Source organism: Lycium ferocissimum, chromosome 8, assembly GCF_029784015.1.
Source record: "Lycium ferocissimum isolate CSIRO_LF1 chromosome 8, AGI_CSIRO_Lferr_CH_V1, whole genome shotgun sequence".
Lineage (NCBI taxonomy): Eukaryota > Viridiplantae > Streptophyta > Magnoliopsida > Solanales > Solanaceae > Lycium > Lycium ferocissimum.
This window is the reverse complement of record NC_081349.1, coordinates 68,309,987-68,326,840: the sequence shown is the minus strand read 5'-3', so window position 1 is coordinate 68,326,840 and position 16,854 is coordinate 68,309,987. Positions and strand designations below refer to the sequence as shown.

General features: G+C 39.3%; 6 non-coding genes and 10 pseudogenes across 6 annotated transcripts; all 16 read left to right on the top strand.

The window, feature by feature from the left end:
• Nucleotides 1-134: 134 nt before the first annotated feature.
• On the top strand, nucleotides 135-253 carry LOC132068921 (5S ribosomal RNA; annotated as a pseudogene).
• Nucleotides 254-474: 221 nt separating this feature from the next.
• On the top strand, nucleotides 475-593 carry LOC132068855 (5S ribosomal RNA). The gene has a single exon (XR_009417543.1). It is a non-coding gene; the product is annotated as a 5S ribosomal RNA (ribosomal RNA).
• Nucleotides 594-817: 224 nt separating this feature from the next.
• On the top strand, nucleotides 818-936 carry LOC132068883 (5S ribosomal RNA; annotated as a pseudogene).
• A 229-nt stretch (nucleotides 937-1,165) lies between these two features.
• On the top strand, nucleotides 1,166-1,283 carry LOC132069114 (5S ribosomal RNA). The gene has a single exon (XR_009417680.1). It is a non-coding gene; the product is annotated as a 5S ribosomal RNA (ribosomal RNA).
• A 226-nt stretch (nucleotides 1,284-1,509) lies between these two features.
• LOC132068867 (5S ribosomal RNA) lies at nucleotides 1,510-1,628 on the top strand (annotated as a pseudogene).
• A 222-nt stretch (nucleotides 1,629-1,850) lies between these two features.
• LOC132068890 (5S ribosomal RNA) lies at nucleotides 1,851-1,969 on the top strand (annotated as a pseudogene).
• Nucleotides 1,970-2,188: 219 nt separating this feature from the next.
• LOC132068888 (5S ribosomal RNA) lies at nucleotides 2,189-2,307 on the top strand (annotated as a pseudogene).
• Nucleotides 2,308-2,538: 231 nt separating this feature from the next.
• On the top strand, nucleotides 2,539-2,657 carry LOC132068930 (5S ribosomal RNA). The gene has a single exon (XR_009417561.1). It is a non-coding gene; the product is annotated as a 5S ribosomal RNA (ribosomal RNA).
• Nucleotides 2,658-3,566: 909 nt separating this feature from the next.
• Nucleotides 3,567-3,689, top strand: LOC132068973 (5S ribosomal RNA; annotated as a pseudogene).
• A 229-nt stretch (nucleotides 3,690-3,918) lies between these two features.
• LOC132069004 (5S ribosomal RNA) lies at nucleotides 3,919-4,036 on the top strand. Its single transcript, XR_009417585.1, has one exon. It is a non-coding gene; the product is annotated as a 5S ribosomal RNA (ribosomal RNA).
• Nucleotides 4,037-4,267: 231 nt separating this feature from the next.
• On the top strand, nucleotides 4,268-4,385 carry LOC132068920 (5S ribosomal RNA; annotated as a pseudogene).
• Nucleotides 4,386-4,603: 218 nt separating this feature from the next.
• Nucleotides 4,604-4,723, top strand: LOC132068966 (5S ribosomal RNA; annotated as a pseudogene).
• A 248-nt stretch (nucleotides 4,724-4,971) lies between these two features.
• On the top strand, nucleotides 4,972-5,090 carry LOC132069076 (5S ribosomal RNA). The gene has a single exon (XR_009417644.1). It is a non-coding gene; the product is annotated as a 5S ribosomal RNA (ribosomal RNA).
• Nucleotides 5,091-5,314: 224 nt separating this feature from the next.
• LOC132068999 (5S ribosomal RNA) lies at nucleotides 5,315-5,433 on the top strand. Its single transcript, XR_009417580.1, has one exon. It is a non-coding gene; the product is annotated as a 5S ribosomal RNA (ribosomal RNA).
• Nucleotides 5,434-5,654: 221 nt separating this feature from the next.
• On the top strand, nucleotides 5,655-5,773 carry LOC132068892 (5S ribosomal RNA; annotated as a pseudogene).
• A 2,049-nt stretch (nucleotides 5,774-7,822) lies between these two features.
• LOC132068916 (5S ribosomal RNA) lies at nucleotides 7,823-7,941 on the top strand (annotated as a pseudogene).
• Nucleotides 7,942-16,854: the final 8,913 nt, after the last annotated feature.

The window sequence follows — 16,854 nt, the reverse complement described above, 5'->3', positions numbered from 1 at the left end:
TTTTTTTTTTGCGTAAAACGGATAACGGAGCATGAAGTTGCTCATATTTAAAGTTTTTCTGTTACGCGCCTCATTTTTAGAGAAGAGGGAGGGGGAAGAAAGGGTTTAAGAGAATTTAGAGCGCTAGGACTGATGGATGAGGTCATACCAGCCCTAACGCACCGGAATCAATTAGAACTCCGAAGTTAAGTGTGCTTGGGCGAGAGTAGTATTGGTACTGGTGACCCCTTGGGAAGTCCACGTGTTTCATCCCTCCTTTTTTCCGGACTACGCACTTTTTCATATATTTAATATATTTTTTTGAAAAATAAGCTAGATCTCAGAAAATACTAAAACTAAACAAATGAATAGTATAAAACGGATAACGGAGTGCGAAGTTACGCATATTTAAAGTTTTGCACTTATGTGCTTTATTTTTAAAGAGGAGGAAGGGGGTGCAAAGGGTTTAAGTGAATTTATAGAGCTAGGACAGATGGATGCGATCATACCAGCACTAACGCACCAGATCCCATCAGAACTCCGAAGTTAAGCACGCTTGGGCGAGAATAGTACTAGGATGGGTGACCCCCTGGGAAGTCCTCATGTTTTATCTCTCCTTTTGCTCGGATTACGTTCATTTTCGTCAATTTAATATATATTTTTCGATAAACAAGCTAGATCTCGAAAAAAATACTAAAAATAAAAAAAAAAATCACATAAAAAGGATAATGGAGCGCGAAGTTACGCATATTTAAAGTTTTGCAGTTACGCGCCTTATTTTTAGAGATGAGGGAGGGGGGACGAATGGATTTAAGAGATTCTAGACCCTCGAACTGATGGATGTGATCATACCAGCACTAATGAACCGGACCTCATATGAACTCTGAAGTTAAGCGTTTTTGGGCGAGAGTAGTACTAGGATGGGTGACCTCTTAGGAATTCCTCGTGCTTCATCCCACATTTTGTACGGACTACGCTCTTTTTCATCTATGTAATATATTTTTTTCAAACAATAAGCTAGATTTCAAAAAAATACTCAAAAAAAATAAAAGAAAAAGAATCACATAAAGCGGATAACGAAGCGCGAAGTTAGGCACATTTGAAGTTTTTCACTTACCCACCTTATATTTAGAGAAGAGGGAGGTGGAGGAAGGGGTTTAAGAGAATTTAGAGCGCTAGCACTAATGAATGCGATCATACCAACACTAACGCACCAGATCCCATCAGAACTCCGAAGCTAAGCGTGCTTGGGAGAGAGTAGTACTAGGATGGGTGACCCCCAGGAAGTCCTCGTGTTGCATCCCTGCTTTTGTCCGGACTATGCACTTTTTGTCTATTTAATATCTATATATATTTTTTTAAAATAAGCTAGATCTCAGGAAAATACTCAAAATAAAAAAAACATTTGCATAAAACGGATAACGGAGCATGAAGTTGCTCATATTTAAAGTTTTTTTCTCTTGCGCCTCATTTTAGAGAAGAGGGAGGGGGAGGAAAGGGTTTAAGAGAATTTAGAGCGCTAGGACTGATGGATGAGGTCATACCAACCCTAACGCACCGGAACCAATTAGAACTCCGAAGTTAAGTGTGCTTGGGCGAGAGTAGTACTGGGATTGGTGACCCCCTGGGAAGTCCACGTGTTTCATCCCTCCTTTTTTCCGGACTACGCACTTTTTCATACATTTAATATATTCTTTCAAAAAATAAGCTAGATCTCAGAAAAATACTAAAAATAAACAAATGAATCGTATAAAATGGATAACGGAGTGCGAAGTTACGAATATTTAAAGTTTTGCACTTATGTGCCTTATTTTTAAAGAAGAGGAAGGGGGTGCAAAGGGTTTAAGTGAATTTAGAGAGCTAGGATTGATGGATGCGATCATACCAGCACTAACGCACCAGATCCCATCAGAACTCCGAAGTTAAGCACGTTTGGGCAAGAATAGTACTAGGATGGGTGACCCCCTGGGAAGTCCACATGTTTTATCTCTCCTTTTGCTCGGATTACGTTCATTTTCATCTATTTAATATATATTTTTAGATAAATAAGCCAGATCTCGAAAAAATACTAAAAATAAAAAAAATGACATAAAACGGATAATGGAGCGCGAAGTTACGCATATTTAAAGTTTGCACTTACGCGCCTTATTTTTAGAGATGAGGGAGGGGGGATGAATAGATTTAAGAGAATCTAGACCCTCGAACTGATGGATGTGATCATACCAGCACTAATGAACCGGACCTTATATGAACTCTGAAGTTAAGCGTTTTTGGGCGAGAGTAGTACTAGGATGGGTGACCTCTTAGGAATTCCTCGTGTTTCATCCCTCCTTTTGTGTGGACTACGCTATTTTTCATCTATGTAATATATTTTTTTCAAAAAATAAGCTAGATTTCGAAAAAATACTCAAAAAAAAAATAAAAGAAAAAGAATCGCATAAAACGGATAACGGAGCGCGAAGTTATGCATATTTAAAGTTTTTCACTTACGCGCCTTATTTTTAGAGAAGAGGGAGGTGGAGGAAAGGGTTTAAGAGAATTTAGAGCGCTAGGACTGATGGATGCGATCATACCAGCACTAACGCACCGGATCCCATCAGAACTCCGAAGCTAAGCGTGCTTGGGTGAGAGTAGTACTAGGATGGGTGACCCCCAGAGAAGTCCTCGTGTTGCATCCTAACACCTTCGGACTATGCACTTTTTGTCTATTTAATATATATATATATATTTTTTTTAAAATAAGCTAGATCTCAGGAAAATACTCAAAATAAAAAAAACATTTGCATAAAACGGATAACGGAGCATGAAGTTGCTCATATTTAAAGTTTTTCTCTTACGCGCCTCACTTTTAGAGAAGAGGGAGGGGAAGGAAAGGGTTTAAGAGAATTTAGAGTGCTAGGGCGATGGATGGGTCATACGACCACAACATGCCGGAACCAATTAGAACTCCAGTTAAGTGTGCTTGGGCGAGAGTAATCTTTGCGGGACGAGTGACCCCACAGGAAGTCCACGTGTTTCATCCCTCCTTTTTTCCGGACTACGCACTTTTTCATACATTTAATATATTTTTTCGAAAAATAAGCTAGATCTCCGAAAAATACTAAAAATAAACAAATGAATCGTATAAAACGAATAACGGAGTGCGAAGTTACGCATATTTAAAGATTTGCACTTATGTGCCTTATTTTTAAAGAAGAGGGAGGGGGTGCAAAGGGTTTAAGTGAATTTAGAGAGCTAGGATTGATGGATGCGATCATACCAGCACTAACGCACCAGATCCGTCGAACTTTTCCGAGAAGTTAAGCACGCTTGGGCAAGAATAGTACTAGGATGGGTGACCCCCTGGGAAGTCCACATGTTTTATCTCTCCTTTTTCTCGGATTACGTTCATTTTCATCTATTTAATATATATTTTTAGATAAATAAGCAAGATCTCGAAAAAATACTAAAAATAAAAAAAAATCACATAAAACGGATAATGGAGCGCGAAGTTACGCATATTTAAAGTTTTGCACTTACGCGCCTTATTTTTAGAGATGAGGGAGGGGGGACGAATGGATTTAAGAGAATCTAGACCCTCGGGCGATGGATATGATCATACCGGCACTAATGAACCCGGACCTCATCCTAGAACTACGAGAGTTAAGCGTTTTAGGGCGAGAGTAGTACTAGGATGGGTGACCTCTTAGGAATTCCTCGTGTTTCATCCATCCTTTTGTATGGACTACACTCTTTTTCATCTTTGTAATATATTTTTTTCAAAAAATAAGCTAGATTTCGAAAAAATACTCAAAGAAAATAAAAGAAAAAGAATCGCATAAAGCGGATAACGGAGCGCGAAGTTAGGCATATTTAAAGTTTTTCACTTACGTGCCTTATATTTAGAGAAGAAGGAGGTGGAGGAAGGGGTTTAAGAGAATTTAGGGCGCTAGCACTAATGATTGCGATCATACCAGCACTAATGCACCGGATCCCATCAGAACTCCGAAGCTAAGCGTGCTTCGGCGAGAGTAGTACTAGGATGGGTGACCCCCAGGAAGTCCTCGTGTTGCATCCCTCCTTTTGTCCGGACTACACTCTTTTTGTCTATTTAATATATGTATATAGTTTTTAAATAAGCTAGATCTCAGAAAATTACTCAAAATAAAAATAAAATAAAAAATTGCATAAAACGGATAACGGAGCATGAAGTTACTCATATTTAAAGTTTTTCTCTTACGCGCCTCATGTTTAGAGAAGAGGGAGGGGGAGGAAAGGGTTTAAGAGAATTTAGAGCGCTAGGACTGATGGATGAGGTCATACCAGCCCTAACGCACTGGAACCAATTAGAACTCCGAAGTTAAGTGTGCTTGGGCGAGAGTAGTACTGGGACTGGTGACCCCCTGGGAAGATACGTATTTCATCCTCGCACTAGGACTACGCACTTTTTCATACATTTAATATGTTTTTTCAAAAAATAAGCTAGATCGCAGAAAAATACTAAAAATAAATAAATGAATCGTATAAAACGGATAACGGAGTACGAAGTTTCGTATATATAAAGTTTTGCACTTATGTGCCTTATTTTTAAAGAAGAGGGAGGAAGTGCAAAGGGTTTAAGTGAATTTAGAGAGCTAGGACTGATGGATGCGATCATACCAGCACTAACGCGCCGGATCCCATCATAACTCCGAAGTTAAGCACGCTTGGGCGAGAATAGTACTAGGATGGGTGACCCCCCGGGAAGTCCTCATGTATGGGTGACACCCCAGGAAGTCCTCGTGTTTTATCTCTCCTTTTGTCCAGATTACGCTCATTTGCATCTGTTTAATATATTTTTTAGATAAAATAAGCTAGATCTCGAAAAATACTAAAAATCAAAAAAAGAATCACATAAAACAGGTAACAGATTGCAAAGTTACGCATATTTAAAGTTTTGCACTTACGCGCCTTATTTTTAGGGAAGAGGGAGGGGAGGAATGGGTTTAAGAGAATTTAGAGCCTCAGACTGATGGATGTGATCATACCAGCACTAACGTACCGGATCCCATGTGAACTCCGAAGTTAAGCGTTCTTGGGCGAGAATAGTACTTGGATGGGTGACCCCTTGGGAAGTCCTCATGCTTCATCCCTCCTTTTGTCTGGACTACGCTCTATTTCATCTATTTAATATATTTTTTTCCAAAAATAAGCTAGATCTTGAAAAAATACTCAAAGAAAAAAAAAAGAATCGCATAAAGCGGATAATGGAGTGCGAAGTTATCCATATTCAAAGTTTTTCACTTACGCGCCTTATTTTTACAGAAGAGGGAGGTAGAGGAAAGGGTTTAAGAGAATTTAGAGCGCTAGGACTGATGGATGCGATCATACCAGCACTAATGCACTGGATCCCATTAGAACTCCGAAGGTAAGCATGCTTGGGCGAGAGTGGTACTAGGATGGGTGACCCCCTGGGAAGTCCTCGTGTTTCATCCCTCCTTTTCTCCGGACTACGCTCTTTTTCGTCTATTTAAATATATTTTTTTTAAAATAAGCTAGATCTCGAAAAAAATCTCAAAATTTAAAAAAGAATCACAAAAAACGATAACAGAGCACGAAGTTAATCATATTTAAAGTTTTGCACTTACGCATCTTACTTTTAGAGAGGCGAGAGGGGGAGAAAAGGGTTTAAGTGAATTTAGAGCGTTAGAACTGATAGATGCGATCATAGCAGTACTAACGCACTGGAACCAATCAGAACTTCTAAGTTAAGTGTGCTTGGGCAAGAGTCGTACTAGGATGGGTGACCCCTTGGGAAGTCCTCGTGTTGCATCCCTCCTTTTGTCCGGACTATTCTCTTTTCCGTACATTTAATATATTGTTTTTCTAAAATAAGCTACATTTCAAAAAAAATACTCAAAATCAAAAAAAGAATCAAATATAACGGATAACGGAGCCCGAAGTTATGCATATTTAAAGTTTTACACTTACACGAGTTATTTTTAGAGACGAGGGAGGGGGAGCAAAGGGTTTAAGGGAATTTAGAGCGCTAGCACTGATGGATGCGTGTTACTATCCATTTTTTTCCTTGCGGTAAGAACGTATCAATAACTTGGCAATTTGTGTGAAAACAGAGTCGCCACCTAATTTATACGGAATTAGGAAACCATTTTAAAAAGGTATTATGAAACCTTATTTTGGAAAGCCAGAGAAAGGATAAGGGTTCTGATGATTCTTCGGGGAAGATATTAAGCACCCCAAGAAATCCGCAAATGCAGTTACCGACGGGTTTAAACATTTTTGTGGCTAAAAGAAAAACTTACGTGCAAGAATAAAAGAACGATTTTGAAAAGATTATTTATGTAGTAACAAAATACAAATATCGGTATATGTATATGAAAATATATGTAATTAAATATTAGTATAAAATGATAAGAAAATAATGCTAAATAGAATAGTGTCAAGTGTAAAATAAAAGAAAAGAGATGACGTTAGTATGAATAACGCCAATATAAAAATAATGCTAGTGTACGATAAAAGTGATGTCACTATAATTAGTAAAATAATGTTAATATAATTAGCAAGATAATGTTAGTATAAATAAAAGTAATGATAGTAATAAATAAGAATATGTTAGCGCAAATAGTAAGTTGCTTTAGCATATTTGGCCTATCGTGTTAGTATCGATAGCATAAGTAAAATATAAATATAAAATAAAGGAATAATAGAGTGTATATAAAATGTATATTGGTGTATATAGAGTAAAGAATGTATCAAAAAGTGTGGAAAATTGTATATCAATATGTATTTGATAAAATAATCTTTAAGGAAAGGGATGAAGTTAATTTGACTTGTAAAAAATATACCATTTATTTTATTTGAAAAGTAATTAAAGAATGGAGAAAAACATTACTGTACAACAATTAATTTAACAAATGAACAAATGAATTCTGGCAAAGAGTTGATATAATAGTTATGTATAGAAAAATGAGAGAAAACGTGGTGAGTAAGAACAAAAATGAATATCTACTTCGAATTGAGAGATGGCCTAATGTTTTGCCTAGCGTCAAAGATGAAAATTTAATCAGGTGTGTATTTAGTTAATCCGGTAATAAAACATGTTTACTGCCTATGTTTTGCCTAAATGAGTAGTGAACTTGAAATAAACACAAGTAATACTCTCCCACCTGACATCCCGAAAATAAAATGTTCAATATACTATGAGTTTATGTTTTGTACAATTTTAAAGATACGGAAAGTAAATACAAACAGTGGTTCAATGAATATCTTCCGAGTCTTTTCGGGCGTCGTCTTCGGGTGTATCTTCGGTACCTGCATAAACACTTAGTAAAAATGTTAGTAAAAAAGTAACATATAAATAAATAAAATCCAAACATTTGACAGAGAACAATTATAAAACATATAATTTTTTTTTGGGACCACATCCTTGATAAAATTAATTTATATCGATTTTTTTATAAATGAAGGCCTCAAAAATCGACGGTTATAGATAACCCATCAGAACTAACGCGCCAGCACTAACCGTCGATTTTTTAGGGATAGTACTAACACATCGGATCCCATCAGAACTCCGAAGTTAAGCGTGCTTGGGCGAGAATAGTGCTAGCATGGGTGACCCTCGGGAAGTCCTCGTGTTTTATCTCTCCTTTTGTACGGACTATGCTCATTTTCATCTATTTAATATGTTTTTTAGAAAAATAAGCTAGATCTCAAAATATTACTAAAAATAAAAAAAAAATCGCATAAAAACGGATAACGGAGCGCGACGTTATGCATATTTAAAGTTTTACACTTACGTGAGTTATTTTTAGAGAAGAGGGAGGGGGAATAAAGGGTTTAAGAGAATTTAGAGCCTCGGATTGGTGGATGTGATAATACCAGCACTAACGTACCAGATCCCATCAAAACTCCGAAGTTAAGCGTTCTTGGGCAAGAGTAGCATTAGGATGGGTGACCCCTTGGGAAGTCCTCGTTTTTCATCCCTCCTTTTCTCCGGACTACGCTCTTTTTTGTCTATTTAATATATTTTTTTGAAAAATAAGCTGGATCTCGAAAAAATAATAAAAATTAGAAAAAGAATCGTATAAATCGTATAACGGAGCACGAAGTTACGCATATTTAAAATTTTTGCACTTACGCGCCTTATTTTTAGCAAAGAAGGAAGGGGAGCAAAGGGTTTAAAAGAATTTAGAGCGCTAGGTCTGATGGATGCTATCATACCACCACTAACCACCAAATCTATCACGACCCAAGTAGCTGTGAGTGGTACCCACATAAATGCCCTAGTGGGCGAACCATCCCCTTACCCAATTATCAAACCATTTTAAACAATTATAAATCGATAACTAGAATTAAATCATAAAACCTTCTAGTCATACCATTAATAAATAAAAATGCCGAAATCTAACTTTTACATCCCCGAAGATCCGAAAGTTATCGTACAAGGGCTCTAAAACATAAACTGTCTAGCAAAATAACAGTATGTCTGAAATAACATAAATAATGTCTGGAATGAAAATAAGTAATGTCTGTAATGAAAATAGACATCAATAAGAGAAGATATTCAGGCGGCCTGGCATGGATAGGAGCTCACCCTCAAATCTATCAGAAACTGGCCCCACGATAAATATGAGTTCTGGTAGTTGTCGCTGGATCACAATCTACACTCAGAAGAATGCAGCAAGGTAGTATCCGTACAAACACTAGGTACCGGTAAATATCATAGGCCGATTAAGATTAGTATCATGCATAAAATCAATAGAATAGACAGATAGGCACAATAGCACATAACCATATGAAATTATCAACAAGAATCATCCAACACTGAAATAAGATATGTCCACACAAATAGCCATCAATAAGAGTAACTCAACTCATGTCATTACCAACACAACCGTAACTCACGAATTATCTCAACTTTGTCACATATCTGTACACACATGCTAAATGGTATTGTTTGCCCAAATAGTCATGACCTGTAGGGACCCATGGTGTCCATGTACCACTCGCTCCGGAACTGACCTCGGATCACGAGCCCATAACTAGGCCACATACTCACCCCCTGTCAAATGTGCCTTTTCATATTTATATTATCTTTCTTATCACAACGTATTTCCATTCCACAATCACTAAGGAATGTGAAAAATCAATGAATCACTATCAAGGAGCATAAGTCACCACGCCACAAGTCATATCAAGACTCAAGAATCAATTCATCAATATCATGAATAAGGGATTACTCCAAGTCAACGAGAAAAGTATTCATTAACTTCTTCTTTATCATATTATAATAGTTCATCTCATAGTCAATCAATCAATATCAAATTTAGGAATTTCCAACCACACTTTATGTCCGAAGCCCTAAGCATGCTTTCTCCTATCAATTTCATACCATATACAATCAAATAATCAAAGTCTAACTTAAGTAGACCGTAACCTACCTCAAAGCCGAACTGGAACAATGCAATCACTCCTGATAGCTTTCCCCTTTCGCAAAGCTTCGAATGTTCAAAGTCTAGCAATCATAACGCTAGGTGAGTAATGGATCATCTACTCGAACAAACAACAATTGGAGATGAGAACAACTACTTCTACCCTTTTCAAATGGGCGAACTATCACTAAGTGTGAATTAAATCAAAATCAACCCCAACCATTATACTATTCCCATTAATGGGTTTTCTAACCCATTCAACCCATTTACAAGCAGTTTTTAAGCGAAAGTTACCATCTTTATGAAACCCTAAGTCTCAATACATCATTCTCATCCATTAGAACTTGAATTCCCACCCTAGGAAATGATAATCTATAACCTCAGATGAATAAACAACAATAATATCTCTAACCCATTCATTATTTAAGGGTTTCTTAAGTTCTAGGGCTTTGGTCCTTTCATTCACCATTAGCGAACCTTAAACTAATCATGGAACTTAGTAAGATGATGGAATGAACAAAGTAAATGGCTGAGATTTACCTTTCAAGAGTATTTTAGCCCTAGCCTTGAAATTGGCCACAAGAGTTCTTGGGAACTGTGTTGGAGTTATGTGGGGAATGGGTTCGGAAACAAGAATATAAAATGTTGATTCTGCCTCCTGTCGACCTCTGCAGCGGTCGACTTCTCGCTGCTGCTGTCCCGCTCTGGCGGACCTCATTAATTTCCCCTGCCCCGCAATGGCGGTCCCCTACCCGCTACGATGGACTCGCTACAGCGGTCCCACAACCGCAGCAGCAGTCCATTTTGACCAATAGCTTAGGTTTTTCCACCAGTTTTCACCCCAAAATCCCAACTCCAATCCGAGACCCTACAGACACAAACCAAACATGCACATATACATAAAAAAAAAAGCTACAGACTCACCCGCGAACTCGAAATTCCCAACGGAGGTCTAGTTTACTACGCCATCCCTATAACGACCTAGCGGATCGTTAAATCAGATACCAATTAAACAAATGTTCGTCCCCGAACAGACAAGGAAGAGAAACAAGGGAAAAGGTACCTGACTCAGTGAAAAGTTAGGGATAGTTATTACGCATATCAGATTCGATCTCCCAAGTAGCCCTTCGACGGGTGGTTCTTCCGCCGAACCTTCGCTTACGCTATCTCTCTTCGACCTCGGCTTACGGATCTCTCTATCTAGAATCGCAATAGGCTCTTCCTCATAGGACATATTCTTATCCAACATGACAGTGTTATATCCCGCATTTTCAAAGCATGAGCGTGACACGTGCTTCCTCAAAAAAAAAAAAAAATTGAATTGACAATCATGTTGTTGCTACATAATTTAAACTCAAGTTGATAGTGTTGTATCATAGTATTTTTGAACGTCGGATTATTTGTAAGCTGAGGTGGGGCCCACACATCGAGATTTTTTTTGGAACATCTGAAAAGTCATATGAATCACATATGTGAAGTTAAACACAACTCACGAAGGACCCTTGGGCCAAATCAAAGTAGAAGCCCTCGAAACGAATATTTTTAAGAAAATGTTTTCGGGGGACCTGACTTCGAGGGCAAAAATGGTATTATAAGTTTGGAATTTGGAAAAATATCAAGAAATATAAGTTGTAGATAATTGAATTAGCTTTCCAACCATAGGTCGTGGGATCCAAGGTGACGTCTGGACAAGGAGATATGAACGTTTTAAGTCCGAAAGGTCAGTGGGCTAGGCCCAACTCGGGCCCAACCGGGTTAGGCCCATGACCCATGTTATATAAGTGATATTTTAGCACTTCCCTCCTCATTTTCAGACCTGGAACAACCAGAAAATTCTGGAGATAGAGAGAAAAAAAGCCTTGGAGAAGAAAAATCAATTTTGACCAAAATCCGAGGAGCCCGAATCCGAAGCCCGTGAAGGGAAAAGTGTTGTATGCTGCGTTGTCTTCCATTTGAGTTAAAATCAACCAAGGAGGAGGGTGATAACGTGGTGGCTGAATTCTTAAGGTATGGATAAGGCTCCTTTTCATTGCTAACAAGTTTATTTAAAGTTTTAGCGGATTAGAACGGGAAAAATAGCGATATAAATTCGTCCGTTGGTATTGTGATGTAAAGGAAAGAAGAATGGTTAAGTTGGCATGAGAATCTATTGTTAAGTTGTTGTAGGAAATTATATGATTTTATTCTAGTTTTATGTAATTATGAAAATGAATTGCTAAGGTGCAAATTATGGTTGTCGCTAATGAATTTGGGAGATGAAAACGTGCTATGAATATTTATGTCGAAGAATGGAGGTTTCGGATGAATTATGGCTTTGGTGGAATTTTTGTATATTTAGCAAATAATTTGTAAGAGGACATGAAATACTTCCGAATTGTGTTGGAATGATCTTGATTAGCAAAAGAAAATGAAAACATTGATATTGGTTTGGAAATGCGAAGTTAGATTGGAAGTTGATATGTTATATAGAAAAGAGGACAATATATGTTAGAATGCGTTTCAATTCGATCGATGTTATTGGTATTGTTGTTGGTTGGGTTGTTGATATTTGGAGCCGAGTTAAGTCTCGGGGATATTATATGTATAGGGGAGATCTTTTAATTTTCGTAGACAAGTATTGGTTAAGATTGAATTCTTAAAGCTTTATGATTAATATTTGGTAAATGTGACCAATTGTAGATTTTGGAGGAAACGGGATTTGAATTTGGAGAGGCGTAAGCGACGGAAAAGGTATGTAAGGCTTACCCTTTCTTTCTCTTGGCATGTCCTAGATGTGATAGGCTATGATTTGAGCCTCGGGGATGACTCTACTCTTAGAAATCGAGCTTATATTTATCCTTTTTCATTCGGTAGAATTGAACTAAATAACTTACGCTTTATTGTAAAGAAATGTTCAAACGTCCGTAACTTTTGAAAATGAAAGCGGAATGCCTTGAAATCTTCGGATGATCCAATGGCACATAATGACCACGTTTTTATGTTCGTTACCCGACTTGACTTGAGGTGGGCCCACGGTCTAGAGATTTAATTGTATTGTTCTATTTGCCTTATTTCCGTAAGATAATTAAGGAAACCTGCGACTATTGTTCGAATTTGATATAAGTGTACGGTAACTCGGATATGAGCATTACGGTTCGACTATTCGATATAAATGCTTCGATGCGAATGATCGATTTAAATATTTTGATATAAGCATTAGATGTAAATATTACGATATAAGTATTACGATATAAGTATTCAAAAATAAATATTCGATATATATGTGTTACGACATAGGTATTCGATCTAAGTATTTTGGTGTAAGCATTCGATATGATAACTCCGATATGAGTACTCCATATGAGCGTCATATAAGTATTACTGTATGTGTATTCGGATATGAGTCGTACGATCAAGTATTCTAATATGAGTATGCTCTATAAGCCTTAATGTTCTTCATATACGATCTCGGATCACTTAAAACGATCCGAAGAGATTTATTGTATTCCAACGCTCGCTAACCTTCCGATACTAACTCGGAAGAACCGAAACTTCGTTTTTGAGCCTTCGAATGTCGGTAATTGTACGTATCCATCGAGTACCGGATTTGTGTGCATATGGTTTCTCACGACTCTGTTCGTGCATCAATGTATCTTTCCGCGAGTCTCGGGCAGGGCATGTTATGTTCTCGTGCGTACTCCGCGGTATGATTCTTTGAGTCCGGGCCGGGACGTGATCTCGTGCGCACTTCTGCATTATTCACCGAGTCCCTCGTACTTGCGGGGGACACGTTATACGTATATATTTATGATATGATGGTATGGGGATGGCGGCCGGGATGGCACATGATGATTATTCACCGAGACCGCCGATGAGAGGGCGGGACACGTTATGTATACTTGGTACATGATTCGACATGCATGGTTCCATATTACCGAGTCCCTTAACAAAGGGTCGGGACACGTTATTTGCATATATGACATATGATTCGATACATGATCATATTCAGTCCCTTATCGAGGGGGCGGGACACGTTATACGCGTATGTGATCTATAATTTTGATATGCGTTGATGAGTCTGCCGAGTCCTCACGGGAGGGCGGGACACGTTAGACGCGTATGTGATATATGTCGATATCGAGCATTCATGCGTTCGTATTTCGTCCCCGTACATGATATCATTTGGGCATTAAATGTACGTTACGTATCTCGTCGATGTCGGCGACATACGAGTATTACGTACGTTCGATATTTCGTTCGATACATGACCTCGTCATGAACGTTACATGCGCTGCGTACTCGTCGACGTGTGATATCACTAGGTGCACTGTATTTTCTCGCCTCTTCGGACATACGATCGTGATTGCCAAATAAGCATTTTGGTACTACTGGTTGACTCACTTACTTTACTGCACCCCTTACGGCATTTGAGCGGTATGTATGAATTGTCTACCGAAAGGTGAGGGTCTAGTATTCCCCGAGTAATGTATTCTGGGTTATTTACGTACGTTCGGTTATGGTTACATTTCTGTGTGCATGCCTTACATACTCGGTACATATTCGTGTTCGACCCCGCTTTCTTCGGGGGCTGCGTTTCATGCCGCGCGGTACTCCCGGATGATTAGCGACCATCATAGAAGATGCTCAGGTTGGGTTGCGATTCCGGTTACTCTCAAATGCTAGGAGGTCGAGTACATATGTGATGTTAGATTCGTGTTAGAGACTTTGCGACGCGGCGTCGTGGGGGTTGGTCGTCGGTTGTAAGCGGCTCCATCGGCCGTACGTCATATGTGTTGGTTCGGTTTGGCTACAAATTTTATGTAATTTGCAAGCAACGAAAAGGAAAAATATTTACGAAAAGTTGTATTTTGCATTTTAGCTTTATTCGAAAAAAAATTATGTGCGTAATAAGAGTACGCTGGGTTCGCTCGGCTCGGATGTGGGGTCGGGTGCCCATCACACCCTAGTAAGGTCGGGGTGTGACGGACGAGAATCCCAACGAATGATAAATGAACCATCGCCTGATACCTTGGCTTGTAGAGACATAGAACACTTGGATGCACACACAGCAAGCGTGAGGGGCAAAGCCGGCTCATAGGCTACATCCCCCACACGATTAAAAATCTCAAACAGACCAATGAATCTAGGACTAAGCTCACCCTTCTTCCCAAACCTCATCACACCCTTCATGGGTGAGACCTTCAACAAAACTTGTTCTCCAACCAGGAACTCAAGATCTCGAACCTTTCGATTCGCATACTCCTTCTGTCTACTCTGAGCCGCCAAGAGCTTTTCCTGAATCACCTTGACCTTCTCTAATGACTCCCTCAAAAGATCTGTACCCCATGGCCTTACCTCAAATGTGTCAAACCACCCAGTAGGAGACCTACATCTCCTCCTATAAAGAGCCTCAAACGGGGTCATATCAATACTCGGCCATTGTGCTTGTATTATACGCAAATTACGCAATGGCAGAACTAATCCCAATGGCCATCGAAGTCAATCCCACACAAGCTCGGAGCATATCCTCTAGGACTTGAATAGGCCGCTCGGGCCAGCTATGCGGCTCTAAGGGTGGAAAAGGCGTCTTGGGTCCCGATCTAGTACCCCGATTCGAATGCAAGGTCTTCCGAAACGGTGTAAAAGTGTGCCCTATCGCATATGATGGAAATAGGAACCACATGCGGATGAACAATCTCGCGAGATATAAACACAGGCCAACTTAAGGCGGTATGGGTAATACGAGCTGGTATAAAATAGGCAGAGTTGGTCAATCTATCAACAATGACCCAAATCGAATCAAACTTATCCAAGGTCTTCCGAAGACCAACCACAAAATCCATCGCTATCCTCTCCCACTTCCACTCTGGAATGGGCATCCTCGGAAGCGTACCCCTGGGTCTCTGGCGCTCGTACTTTGCCTGCTGGCAATTCAAACATTGTGCAATAAACTCAAAAATATCACGCTTCATCCTAGCCCACCAGTAATGTTGCCTCAAGTCGCGGTACATCTTGATAGCACCAGGATGAATGGAATATCTAGAACTGTGAGCCTTCGCTAAAATTTCTTAATCAAATCACCAACACGGGAACACAAATATGCCCCTTTATTCTCAAGGCACCCTCGTAAGTGATCCACGCCTCCTTGGCCTGCCTCGCATGCAGACTTTATCACGAATCTTACTCGAACTCGCGTTCTCAGGCCCATAGCAGCCTTAATGTCTGCTCCAGAAATGATAATCTCGCCTCAACACAAGCCAACACTCTGCCCGAATCAAACACATTAAGCCTCATGAAACTGTTAGCCAGAGTCTAAACCTCCCTGGCCAACAGACGCTTTGACGCAATCAAAGGAGCCAAACTACCCATGCTAGCTGATTTCCTACCCAAGGTATCTGCCACCACATTTGCCTTGCCAGGATGATACAGGGTAGTAATATCGTAATCCTTAAGCAACTCTGCGCTGCCTAAAATTAAGATCCCTCTTAGTAAACACATCTTTGAAAGGCTAACGGTGATCGGTAAATACCTCATGCGACGGGCATAATAGAGATAGTGCCTCCAAATCTTGTATAAAAACCACGGTACACTTTGCCAACTCCAAGTCATGAGTAGGATAGTTCTACTCATGAATCTTCAGTTTCCTGGAAGAATAAGCAATCACCTTCTTTTCCTGCATCAAAACAACACCCAAACCAGAACGAGAAGTGTCACAATAAACCACAGAGTCCTTTCCCTCCACGGGCAAAGATAGAGTAAGTGTTGTAGTCAATAGAGTCTTGAGCTTTTGGAAGCTCTCCTCACACTCGTCGGACCACTGAAATGGCACTTTTTCTAAGTCAAACGGGTCAAATGCGATGCAAAAGAAGAAAACCCCTTCACGAACCGACGATTGTAACTGGCCAACCCCACAAAGATGCGAATTTCTATCACTGATGTAGGCCTAGACCAATCTCTCACTACTTCGATCTTTTTAGGATCAACCATAATCCCTTCCTTCGAAACCATATGTCCCAAGAAGGACACAGACGCAAGCCAAAACTCACACATACAGAACTTGGCATACAACTCCTTATCTCTCAGCTACCCAATAGCAATCCTCAAGTGCTTTTCATGATCTTCTTTACTCTTCGAATAGACCAGGATGTCATCAATAAATACTATTACAAAGGAATCTAAGTATGGCTTAAAAATGCCATTTATCAAATCCATAAAAGTAGCTGGGGCATTAGTAAGCCTGAAAGACATAACCAGAAATTCATAATGCCCATATCTAGTCCGGAAAGCTATCTTAGGAATATCCTCTGCTCGAATTTTCAACTGATGATAACTCAATCTCAAGTCACTTTTTGAAAACACAAAAGACCCCTGAAGCTGATCAGACAAATCATCAATGCGAGGTATGGGGTATTTATTTCGGACGGTGACTTTATTTAGCTGGCTGTAATCAATGCACATCCGTATATTCCTATCTTTCTTTTCCGAA